Below are 13,307 nucleotides of genomic sequence, written 5' to 3' on the forward strand. Positions count from 1 at the left end.
GTGTATTAATTGGGATTGGCTACACTATGCCAAGCAGTAACAATTGGGAGGAAGAAAAAAAGAGCACAGATATCAGGGGATAGAAAAAATCTGGGAGTTATAGTGAACCCTAAGCTCAATAAAAGTTATAAAGGTAGCATGTGAGGATGATGCCCTTAGGAGCACTTGCCCATGTATGAAATGTGGGGGTCAGGGATCAGCCCTTTTGTTTCAAGCAGGCTTGGTTGAACTCTAATTGTGTCTAGATTTAGTCTTCTCACTTTCCAGTGTTTGTGGAAAAAACAGTAGAGGAGATTTGGCAAAAAGCAATGAAGAAAGTAGAGTTTGCATAACCAGCCCAGAAAAAGAAAGACAAAATAGCTGTCTATGAGCTTATCGATGTTTATTGTGAAAGGAACTCCAGCCAGAGGTCGCTTCATTCACAGGAGAGACGGTGAATAGAACCCTGAGGTCTGATTATCTCTGTCCTCAGAATCCCCATGATGCAGTCCATGCCACCTTGATCATCATCTCGGTGGTGTTCAGTGTTCCCCTGCATTGGTCCAGGGTACCTTACTGGACCAACAATTCAGTTCAAACTTCCTTCAGCTTCCCCATGGAGTCATGGGAGATTTTTAGGGGCTTCCCTGCCCCTAGTTGCAGCCCCTCCCCTCTAAAAGCTCTGATAGCAGGAGAAAATACCACGTTTGAGTAGTTTGGATGTTTGCCAATCTAAAGATGAGGAATTGATAAGACAGGGACATGGAACCCTTTCTGTTTTTATAATTCCATGGGCACTAAACTGTAGTCATGAGTCAGAATCCTACATTTTTCATTAAGGCTCTGTAGAGAAATCTCCAAAAAGATTTCTGTCTCCTGACTTTTTCGGTCCAGTTTCCAAATATCTTAATCGGCAGTCAGGAGGAAAGAATGCAATTTAAACAGTAAGAATAATATTAGTAATAATAATCACTGTGAGCTTTCATCAAGTACTACTAAACAGCAGATGCTGTGCTGCACATCTGTTCCCATATATCTACTGTTGCATAAATAAACTACTCAAAAATTTGGTGGCTTTTTAAAAATATCATTTATTTAGTTTATGAATCTGGCATGTCAGCCTGGACCAGTGGGGAACATCATCTTTGCTTCATCTGGTGTCAACTGGGGAAGCTCAAATGGAGACTAGGAGTTCATTTCCAGGATTCTTCAGATCTGTGGCTGGTGAGTTGGTGCTGGCTGAGAGCTCAAGCAGGGTGGGAGGCCAGGATTCTCAGTTTCTTTCTTTCTATTTTTTTTTTTTTTTTTTGAGACGGAGTCTTGCTCTTGTCGACCAGGTTGGAGTGCAATGGCACAATCTCAGCTCACTGCAACCTCTGCCTCCTGAGTTCAAGTGATTCTCCTGCCTCAGCCTCCCGAGTAGCTAAGATTACAGGTGCTCGCCACATTTTTGTATTTTTAGTAGAGACAGAGTTTTGCCATGTTGGCCAGGCTGGTCTCGAACTCCTGACCTTACGATCCACCCACCTCAGCCTCCCAAAGTGTTGGGATTACAGACATAAGCCACCGCGCCTGGCCTCTCAGTTTCTTTCTGTGTGGGCCTCTCCATGAGCTGCTTGGGCTTCCTCACAATATGGTGGCTGGTTTCAAAAACAGGCCAAGAGGACCAGGTAAGAACTGCATCACCTTTTATGACCTAGCCGTAGATGTCACATAGTGCCATTTCCACCATACCCGTGAGTTCAGATTTAAGATGGTGGAACACAGAGCTCATCTCTTGATGAGAAGAGTATCAAAATCACATTGTAAGGCAACCATGGGGATTGAAATTATTGTTGTGGCCATTTTTAGAAAACACAATCTCCCACAGAGGCATTATTCCATTTAATTCTCATGGCATCCCTGTAAGGCAGATAGTGTTAGCCTTCCCTTTACCAATGAAGAGACAAAGAACTTTTGTTACTTGCCTCTGATCAAAGCACTATCATGTGACAGACCTAACCTCAATTATCTGTGGCCCCCAATCCTTTCTCTTTAAATGCTATTCTATGCCATCTTCCACAAAACAGCTACAACTTCTGACTTGGAGCAATGGAATTAGAGTCAACTCCGTCACTTAGCTTTGTGATTTTGAGTCAATTCTCCACATGTCTTTGGTTCTCAGTTGCCTTTTATATAAAATGGGAGCTAAGAATATCTCCTTGTTAATAACTCTCTGTTTCATGATTAGATGAGATAACAAAAGTAAAGAGTGATGCATAGCCTAATAGGTGATCTTAAATATTTGGAGATATTAAATCTCAGGTAGTTAGTATTACTTAACATTCAGTAGAACTCTTAGAGTGACCACCTTTCTGATAATTTCAGTTAGTACCCTGCTGTACCAGTTAGGTTGACATTGGACTTCTAGTCAGAGACACAAAATAATAGTGGTCCAAAGAGATGAGCTGTTTGTTATCACTCACATTAAAGTTTGGAGATATTCCATGGCTGGTTCGAAGGCTCCCCTGTATCATCAATCCCAGGTTACTGCTCTTTTTTTCCTGCCATCTGTAGACTACAGCCTCCATTTTCAAGTCATCTCATGGTCACAAGACGGCTTCTGAAGCCATCCACTATATCCAAGTCCATGAACAGAAAAAGGAGAAAGGGGCAAGAGCAAAAAGGTAACTCCCAGTTGAATAATCCCTTTAGTGATCTTTCCCAGAAGTTCTACCCAGTAACTCCTCCTCATGTCACATTGGCCTACCTTCTTCTCAAGGGAGATTGGAAAACATAGTTTTCCAGGTGGATGCATTATAGTAGAGATTCTATTAGTAAACAGGGGACCATGATAGTGGACATTGTAGGTGACATGTCATCTACAATAGCCTGTCACTGCTCTGTCCTCCTCAAGTGTTGCCCTACTCTACCCTATCCTGCTCCACTGTTGCATTAAAAATAACTCCAAAAAATAATGGCTTAAGGCAACATGTTTTTTCTCACAAATCTGCATTTGGGGCAGGGTTTTGTGGGGATGGCTCATCTCTGCTGCATACAGTATCAGCTGGGGTAATTCAGTGGACCACTGGAGGATCGACTCACTAACATGCTTGTTAGCTGAGATCCCAGCTTGGTCGAAGGCTGAGCTCCTTGGCTCCTCTCTATGGGGCCTAGGCTTCTTTACAACATGGTTACTGGGTTCTAAGGACAAGGATCCTGAAAGAGAGTCAGGGAAAAGTTGTATAACCTTTTACTTCCCAGCCTTGGAAGCTGCATAGCACCATTCTCACTATGCATAATTCACTGAGGCCATTGCAAAGGCCCACCTGCGTGGATGCTATTTGTTGATGGGGGAGTGGCACAGTCCTGAAAGAGCACGTGAAATGGAAAATATTGCTGCAGTCATTTTTAGAAAATAACATTTTCTGTGATTAAAAAAATCAAAATTACAAATACAGTTTTCTCCTACACTAGGCTGTATCATCTCAAGATTTCAATCAACGAAACACTCCTCCAACATGATGATGTAATACCATCCTGAGATTCATTTAAACTTGAAGGTAACAATTCCACTGGAAATCATTCTTGTCCTTAGGTGGGCTCTAGTTTGAAACTTGCTGAGGTATGGCCTAATTTACAATCAAAACTCATGAGACAAGTGATATGAGATTGAATTCTCAACAGCTACATGCAAGTGGTAGTCTTCCTAGGATAGCATAGTGTAGGATTGAGCTAGGATAGAAAAGTGAAAGGTTTATGTGGACAGACAAAAATGCCTAGTGACCAAGAACCATTTACCTTCTTCATCAACCCACTGAGAAAATTTTCCAAAAGCCCTCAGATTAGGACATGTCCTACAACCACTAAATTGAATTTGATTCAACTGGTTGGAAAGGCAAACATCAAAAATTCTCTAGCTAAGTTCAATAACTTTTAGCAAAAGTATGACCTTCAAATGTTGTTGGACATACTCTGAATAAGAAATGAGATTTATATCACAATTTAATACACATATGCTTTTAATATTGATATAAAACAATTTTATAAAATAATTCTTACATTTACCATATATAACAACCCTCGTATTTTCTATTTTACTCTATTTTGTTCTAGTCTGTTCAATTTCATCAGTTAAAAAATCAAAACTGCCCATAATCCAATGAACTGATTTCACAGCCTACTAATGAATTATGGAAATCATTTGAAAAATACTGAGCTAAGCTAGGCATGGTGGCTCACACCTGTAGTCCCAGCTACTCAGGAGGCTCAGGTGGGGAAACTGGCCCAATTGTCCCATAGAATTGATGTTCACTGGGTTTTTTGTTTTTTTTTTTTTTGGATAAACATAGAAATATACTTTCTTGGTCTTAAAGCTTGAAATGCATTTGTCTTATCTGAGTTCCTTCCTCAGAAAACCAACTGTCAGACCTCGCAGATGGTATCAAGGAACTGAAGCTCACCAGATCACTGCATCTAGACAATGAGACACCAGACCCCTCACCCATCATGATTGCCTAACTGACCACCTGCTTCCTGTAGACCAACTCCTCTTCCTTACCCCTCCATAATTCCTGTTTTCCTACACTTAGTTACATTCCTACCCTATGATATAAATGCCCAATTGTAGTTGGTCAGCGAGACAGATCTGAGACTGAGATTTCCTTGGCTGCAGCACCCGATTAAATCCTTCTTCCTTGGCAATACTCATTGTCTCAGTAATTGGCTTTCTGTGCAGCAAGCACCAGCACCTAGAACAAACTGGTGTTTTGGTAACAGCAAGAGGATCACTTGAGCCCAGGAGTGAAAGACAAGCCTGGGCAACAAAGAAAAAGCCTGTTTCTTAAAAAAAAAAAAAAAAAAAAAAAAAGACGTAAAGAAAAGAAAAGAAAAAGAAAGAGAGAGAGAGAAAGGAAGGAAGGAAGGAAGGAGGGAAGGAAAGAAGGAAAGAAGGAAGGAAGGAAGGAAGGAAGGAAGGAAGGAAGGAAGGAAGGAAAGAAGGAAGGAAAAAGAAAGAAAAAGAAAAAGAAAGAAAGAAAAGAAAGAAAGAGGAAAGAAAGAAGAAAGAAAGAAAGAAAGAAAGAAAGAAAGAAAGAAAGAAAGAAAGAAAGAAAGAAAGAAACTGAGCTGTTTTGTTTCTTATTACATCAAACTATAACTCACTCCCCACTTGGATTTCACCAATACTTAGTGAATGGTGCACCTATACAATGAAGACAAGTCACACAATGATTAAAGTAGTAGAATTTTAACAATAGTTTGCTCTACCCAAATGCAAAATATATATATTTTTTTCTTTTTTCTGGTCATAAAACATAGGGAACTTCCAGTTAATCCTGGAAGATTAAACAAGAGCACTTATCAGTGCTCTTTCCTCAAACCCTTCTAAAATGATTTAAAGTGAGGTGGGGTGGGGCAGGAAGGATTAAAAAGAGACAAGGAGAATGGGAGAGTAGATTGCAGCAACAAAATTTAGGGAGGTGGTAGAGAGCTGATGAAGGAGTTGCAACAAATAATAGACTTCCTGACTTATGCACACCTGAGAAAGATAACTCTAACCCAGTCATGGGAGTACCCAGAAGCAAAACCTCAGAACCCATGAAGTCTACAATTCTGGAGGTACCTACTCCAGAGAATGGGAGCCCAGCTGGGCCTGAATTGAAATAGTGGAACTGGATGCAAACCTACGGAGGAAGATACAGTTCCAGAGAGCTGCATCTCCCTCACTGTGTTAGATGACTGAGCTTGGCTCTCTTGGAAATAAAGTAGAACGTTTCTGGCCTGGGGGATACCAGGCACATGGGAGGACAGGTGTCCATACTACAAATAGTTCATTTTATGGAATTTCCATACTGAATATTGGAACCCTCAAACCTATTTACCCCCAGACTCACTGGCCAATAAATATACTGCCCAAAAGGAAATGAGAAGATTATTCTCTGGGAAATTTGACCAACACAAGAGAAAGGACCTAGATCCTGACATCAAGAGTTCTCCTATGATGACCTGAAAAGATTACCACACAGTGGAACCCATAAGTGATAAGCCTTAACTATATGCTCAAAATTTCCAATCTACTTTTCAGTGCTCCACTTTTAAATTTGAGCAGACAGCTAAGGATGCCCAGACATATAGGAAAAGCTCTAGCATGAAGTAGATCCCCCTATGAAAAAAACAGATAAAAGTAAATGAGAGGAAACAGAGCCCATGTTGAAAGACAAAAATTATACCAAAAAAGTATCATTAATATTTTCAGAGAAATTAAAAGAAGCTATTGTATCGATGAATCTAAAACAATATTATGTAGAAAGGGAACAATCAGAGAACAAAAAATGAGCTCTTAAGAATTTAAAAATATGCTGGGCATGGTGGTGCATGCCTGTAGTCCCAGCTACTGAGGAGACTGAGGCAGGAGGACCACCTGAGGCCAGGAGTTCAAGGCTGCAGTGCCCTATATGATCATACCTGTGAATAGCCACTGCACTCCATCCTGGGTAGCATAGTAAGCCTCTGTCTCTTAAAATAATTAAAAATATGATAGTAGAAAAAAACTCAGAAGAAGTTTAGGAAGTATAGTTAACAAAAGCTCTTCTAAAAAAATAAGAGAGACAGAATTTAAATTTTAACATACTTTTAAAATTAGAAGATCAGTCCAGGAGGATCCACAACCAGCAATGAAAGTTCAAGAATGTAAACACAGAAAGGAGAATATTATTTTTTAAAGTAAATAAATTAACTAAATAAGGTTTACCAGAACTGAAAGACATAAGTCTCCAGGTTGCAATCCCCTATCAAATATTCTTCAAAATAGGTGAAAATAGATTTATACCAAGTCTTATTATTTGGGAATTTTAGAGTATTGGAAACAAAGAGAAGGCTCTAAACATTTCCATAAAGAAAATAAAATTGTGTATACAAAGGATTAAGAGTCCTTTGTTGTTGGACTTCTCAACAACACCACCAAAGCTAGAAAAAAGTGTTTCCAACCTGAAATTCTGTATTCAGCAAGCTGTCGACAAGTGCAAGGATAAAATAAAGACATTTTCAAACTTTTGAGGCCAAACTTTTGTGTCTCTTTTGGGTACCCTTTTGCAGAAAGCAACTTGAGAGGTGCTTCCCCATGTGGATTTTACAAGTTCCTGGTGAATGGTGCACCCATACAATGAAGACAAGGCACAGAATAATTCAAGTAGTGGAATTTGAAAATATAGATTTCTCTACCCAAATGGAAAAAAATCTTTATTTTTTTTTCTGGTCATAAAATATAGGGAACTTCAGGTTAAACCTGGAAGATCAAATGCAAGTATTGATCACTGTTTCTTCCTCAAACCCTCTTAAAGGAGCGGAAATTGAAAAGAGGCAAGGAAATTGCAGGGGTGGAGGCAGTAAATCAAGAAAGAAAGATGTGGGATCTAGAAAACATTCTTTTGAGGTGAGATTCATCCCAAAAGAAAAGCAGAAAGAACCAGATGATGGTTCAGGGAGCTTCCAGGGTGGCCGAGCAGGTCGGGAGAGAGGCCTGCAATCTTGGGACGAGAGGATGGGGATATCCAGGAGGGGTGTCATCAAGATGATGAAACTGCTCCCAAAATAGTTGAATGTCCTTGAGGCAGGAGACTGTCAGGACTTATTTTTGAGTCACAACCCCGCTGATGGAAGCAGGATCTAGTCACAACAGGATGCAGGGAAGAAGCCACCCAAAACCAGCAGACAGCAATGAAATCAACCTCCAGTTGGCCTAACTGCTCATTACCATGAAGACACTTCCACTAGTGCCACGACAGCTTGTAAACGCCATGGCAACAGGCCATGGCAACAGCCTGGAAGTTAACTTAAATGGTTCCTGAAACTTCCCTCCTCTTTTCCAGAAACTTCTCAATAACCCACTTCTTAATTAGCATATGATTCAAAGTGGGTATAAATACAGTTGCCAGCGTACACTGCTGATGCCAGGCACACTGCCTATGGGCCAGGCACTGCTTGTTAAAAGTTGATTTCTCTCACCACTGACCTTGAATTCTTCCCTGGGTGAAGCAAAGAACCCGCTCATGCTAAGTCTCAATTTTGAACCTTCCCTGCCCTGCGTCATCTTGAGAAGAAACAGGATCCCAGCAGAAAGCTTGAAAATGAATGAGTGATTTTCTTTTAATAACAAGCAAAAGTTTTTTAAAAAGAGACTATTACCAACTTTGGAGGAGAAGTTGTACATGAATAGAAATGTAAGTCTACACAGTACATGGTGTGGCTTGGCTGCAAGTGGTACTGACCTAGGGTCATAATAATGTGCATGTCTCACACTGACTAATGATACGACCACAGTGGAATGATGAGGGATGGAAGGAAGGTACAGAAGGGGTCTGAATCCTCATCTTCCACAGCAGGAAGTCAATATATAATATCTAAAACCAAACAATAACAAATAACAGTAAAACCACTCAATTTAAGATGGAGTAATAAATTTCAAACCTGGCTCTGCTCTTCATTAGCTGTTACTAAATCTCTATGAACCCCAGTCTCCTAATCCCTAAAACGGTGCTCTATAAGGGCGGATCACGAGGTCAGGAGATCGAGACCACGGTGAAACCCCGTCTGTACTAAAAATACAAAAAAAAATTAGCTGGGCATGGTGGTGGGCGCCTGTAGTCCCAGCTACTCGCAGAGGCTGAGGCAAGAGAATGGTGTGAACCTCGGAGGCGGAGCTTGCAGTGAGCTGAGATTGCACCACCACACTCCAGCCTGGGCGACAGAGCGAGACTCCGTCTCAAAAAAAAAAAAGAGTTCAGAGTTGTTGCCTTCTAATACTGGTGGGGGTGAGGGAGGAGACAAGGTAGAATATCTCTCTTATTACCAGCCTTATGGGACTGTATGATTTTTTTAAACAATATCCCTGTATGACTTTGTATTTGTGTAAAATATATATTTAAGGAAACCATTTGCATTTATAAAATTTAAATTTAAAAACTAATAAAAGGAATTCAGGCATATGTAAAATAGAATGAAGAAGCTTTTCTGAAACTCTTACCCCCAAAGATATCAACTAACTGCTTAATATATGTTCTCTTCTGAATGCAATTAAACTAAAACGGTACCACATTAAACCATATTGTAAAAATCCATTCTTCTCAAAGAACAATATCTCTTGGATGTCTCTTTGTTGACACATGCAGGCAATCTCAAAAACACTATTGTGAGGACAATATTAATGACTGCCGAGCAAAGCCATTTTGGGGATTAAATGCTTATGAGACACTGTATGTGGAATCACTATGTAAATTGTAAAGCAAGATAAGTAGTGTTGGTTATAGCTATAATTATAGTTAAAAATATAGAAAATTTGATCTGCAGCCAAAGTGCTTGATTAAGTGGTGTACTCCATGATCAACAGATATTCTCATTCATCATGCCCAGAGATCACAGAAATCACGGGAGAAGCTGCTGGGTTTTCAGAGTACACCTGAATTAGAGCATGCCATGCATTATTTAAAACCAGGAGAAACAGCCTAACAGATGTTCTAGATAATGGCTGTTTGTCATCGATATTATCTCCTTTGTCTGGGAACATGTACTCATGTTTATAGAAGCCTCTCTTGGGTTCCACATACTGCATAATGATGGAAATGATTCTTTAAAATGCAGCTGCTGGACTATATTTTTCCAACTGTGAATCTAGTGTGACCAAAACACAGCTTTGGGCTCACAAGCCAACTGGTGGGCCTGACGTGGTGCAAAAAGCAGTGTGCAACCTAGCTGTGCTCCTTCTTACCTGTTACTAAATCTCTATGAACCCCAGTCTCTTGATCCCTAAAGTGGTACTAACAAGGCTTTCCTTTCAAATTTGTTAGGCAGGTAAGAGATAATATGCATGATGTGCCCAGCATATTGGAGGCATTTACTAAATCAAATCTATTACTACTTTGTATGTATTTATGTGGAAGTAATGCTAGGAGATAACTTCATTTGCTTAAGCTAAAGCAGTGAAAAGAATTAATTCCTAGACCCATCAAACTGAATTTGAATTCATCCAATATTAATTTTACGTGTGTACACCTAACGGCAACCAAAATCTATAGCAAGTAGGCCAGTTACTTTGGTGTCCAACCCAGGTCTGAGTCCAGGCTCAGCAAACTTAGAAACAAGAGGCCTTCGGCAAATTACTTAATACCCTGAAGCTCAGTTTCCTCATCTGTAAAACAGAGATAATAATATACACCTTAGAGTATTGTTATAAAGACATAGTGAGGGCATACTTGTAAAGTATCTATCACAGTACCTGCTTCATTTTAAGGGATCCATCAAACATAGCTATTGCTATTGTAGGACTCAGATCCTCTTAATATCTCTCACTAACAGGAAGACACTACTGCAGGCATTTCCCAAGGGGAAACATACTTGCAGACTAGTAGATATTAAAGAGTTGACATGCTTTTGTAATGAAAGAATAACAGAGGTTTTGTGTCAATATCAGTGTGCTGATGCATCAAACTCTGCAGGTCATAAAAGACTGTAAGTAACTTTCTTTTACGGCTTTAATACGTTTAAAATGAAAAGGGTCTGACAGCAAATTGTTTTTATGTTAACTAAATTAACCAAAAAAAAACAAAAGCAGCAAGAAGGAATAAAGGAAAAAGAAGTTTGTAAACCTTAGAATCTAGCCTTGACTCTGTTCTAATTCACTGAATGACCTTGGACAGGCCCAAGTCTTTGTTTCTTTGCTTGCAAAATGAAAGTGTCCCTCTGTCCCTGCAAAAATTCAGCATTTTCTTGGAGGTTTTAGTCAATGCAATGAGATGAGGAAAAGAAGTTAAAGGTATAAGAATGTTAAACAATGGGTCAACATTGTGATTATTTTGCAGACAATATAATTATCTACATAAAAAATTCTAGAAGATGTGCAGACAGACTATTAGAATTAATAAAAGAGTTCAAGAAGATTTTCATATGCAAGACACACTTAAAATTACTAATGTTCTTTTACACCAGTAATGACCAATTCTTGGAATCAGAAAAGAAAAAAATCTCTTTATCATAGCAAAACACTACAAGACGCCCAGGAATAAATTTAACAAAAGATGCACACAACTTTCATGAGGAAAATTATAAAATGTTATTAAAAGACATGAAATGAGATGGAGAAGATCTTGAGGTGAAACGGGTCCATGTTTGAGAAGACTCAATATTATAATGATAGTGATGCTTCCCAAAACTAATTTATAAATTTGACAGGGTTTCAATCAACACTCAAACCAAACTGTTTTTGAAATTTGATACACTGACTCTACAATTTATACAGAATTATAGTTTATAACAAAGGGTGATTTTTGGCCCCAGTGGACATTTAGCAATGTCTGAAGTCTAGGTGTAGAGACCAGAGATGCTATTCATCATCTAGCACACACAGGACAGACCCTACCACAAAGAATAATCTAGACCCAAGTACCAATGGTACCAAAGTTGTGAGGCCCTAATATAAACAAGCAAAGGCTCTGGAATGGATAAAGACTAATTTGAAAAAGAACCCAGAGGGAGACTTGCCTGCAGTTATCAGAACTTAATATAAAATGTTAGTAAATATTAATAAAACTATGTGAAGCAGTACAGGAGTAGACACATTTGTAAATGCAGCAGAATCGAAAGCCAAACCCACACATAGATGGGATATGAAAGAGGGCAGCTGGACAGCCACTAACTGTGTGGCCTTAGGCAAGTCACTTAACCTCTCTGTGCTTCTTTCATTCCCTAACTGCAAAATGAAGATAAAAGTACTACCTCCCTCATAACTGGTGGGAAAATTTGATTAGTTAACCCAGGCAATGTGTGAGAACACAACCAGAACCCTGAGAAGGCTGGCTATTGTTGATATTGTTGTCTTCCTGGCTGGGCATCGTGGCTCACACTTGTAATCCCAGCACTTTGGGAAGCCAAGGCGGGTGTATCGCTTTAGCTCAGGAGTTCAAGACCACCCTGGGCAACATAATGAGACCCTATCTCTACAAAAAATACAAAAAAAAAGTTAGCCAGGTACAGTGGCGTGCGCCTGTGGTCCCAGATACTCAGGAGGCTGAGGTGGGAGGATTGCTCGAGCCTGGGAGGCAGAGGTTGCAATGAGCTGAGATCACATCACTGCGCTCCAGCCTGGAAGACAAAGTGAGATCCCATCTCAAAAAAGAAAATTGTTGTCTTCCTAATGAATGTTACGTGTCCTACTCACCTAAAGGATTGATTGGATTGGGGGGGGAAGGGTAGTCAATTCTCAATTATCGATACTATTGGAAACAAGCAGTAACACAGAATATACATACTACAACTAAGGACAACCTAAAACTGCACTATCCAAGATAATAGCCAGTAGCCACGTGAAACTATTTAAGTGTTAAAGTTAAATAAAATTTAAAATTCAGTTCCTCAGTAGCAGTAGCCACATTTCGCAAGCTCAATGTTACATGCAGCCACCACTACCATACTGAACAGAACAGAGGATAAATATGCACATCATCAGCACAGTAAGCTCTGTTGGACAATGCTGATTTAAAAGCCATATGTGAAAAATGTACCTCCCTACTTCTATATGAAAAAATATGCATTCTCTAGGAACAGGTAAGTAGGTTTCAGGGAGGTAGGTAGGTCACAGGTGAAGGGTCTTTCTTGGGTTACCATTACACATAGCAAATCACATATTCTACTTTGTAATCTACTTTGGCTTTTTCTTCATTTAAAAATATTTTGTTTTACATTTTTAAAACTTACTTCAATGGAACAGCCCTTTAAGATGCAAATCTGGAATCTGGCACAGTGGCTCACGCCTGTAATCCCAGCACTTTAGGAGGCTGAGGTGGAGGATTATTTGAGCCCTGGAGTTCAAGACTTGCCTGGGCAACATGGTGAAACCTCATCTCTATAAAAAATAAAAAAATTAGTGGGTGATGATCCACGCTTACAGTCCCAGCTATTCTGGAGGCTGAGGTGGGAGGATTGCTTGAGCCCAGAAGTTCAAGTAAGCCTTAATCACACCACTGCACTCCAGACTGGGTGACAGAGCAAGACCCTGTATCAAAACAAAAAAGAAAAAAGAAAAACAAAAACTAATTTCTGTGGGGAAAAAAATTCAGTTTAAGACATCTGGATAGCTCAGCATTACCAATTAAGATGCCGCTATGGGTGGCACTGTGACTCATAAGAGAGGGCCATGGTGCTGGGCCATTTGCACATGAATATCCTGGTCTGAAGTCATTACAAATCCAGTATGTTTGCGACTCAGTAAGATGTCCTTACTTAGTTTTTCTATTACTGTTATCATGGTGGATCAAAACAGACAGATGCATTTACTGGTTCCCCTCTAATGATAATAAAAA

At 39.7% G+C, this 13,307-nt stretch overlaps 2 long non-coding RNA genes across 3 annotated transcripts in view; both read right to left on the reverse strand.

Moving 5' to 3' along the window:
• Positions 1-13,307, reverse strand: part of LOC129474469 (uncharacterized) — a 49,644-nt gene that overhangs the window by 15,656 nt on the left and 20,681 nt on the right. The window lies entirely within an intron of this gene.
• Positions 1,250-2,892, reverse strand: LOC129474470 (uncharacterized). Its single transcript, XR_008654548.2, has 2 exons — positions 2,445-2,892; positions 1,250-1,619 (listed from the first exon to the last, which is right to left on the reverse strand). It is a non-coding gene; the product is annotated as an uncharacterized lncRNA (long non-coding RNA).

The sequence above is a fragment of the Symphalangus syndactylus genome, chromosome 24 (assembly GCF_028878055.3).
Source record: "Symphalangus syndactylus isolate Jambi chromosome 24, NHGRI_mSymSyn1-v2.1_pri, whole genome shotgun sequence".
Classification (NCBI taxonomy): domain Eukaryota; kingdom Metazoa; phylum Chordata; class Mammalia; order Primates; family Hylobatidae; genus Symphalangus; species Symphalangus syndactylus.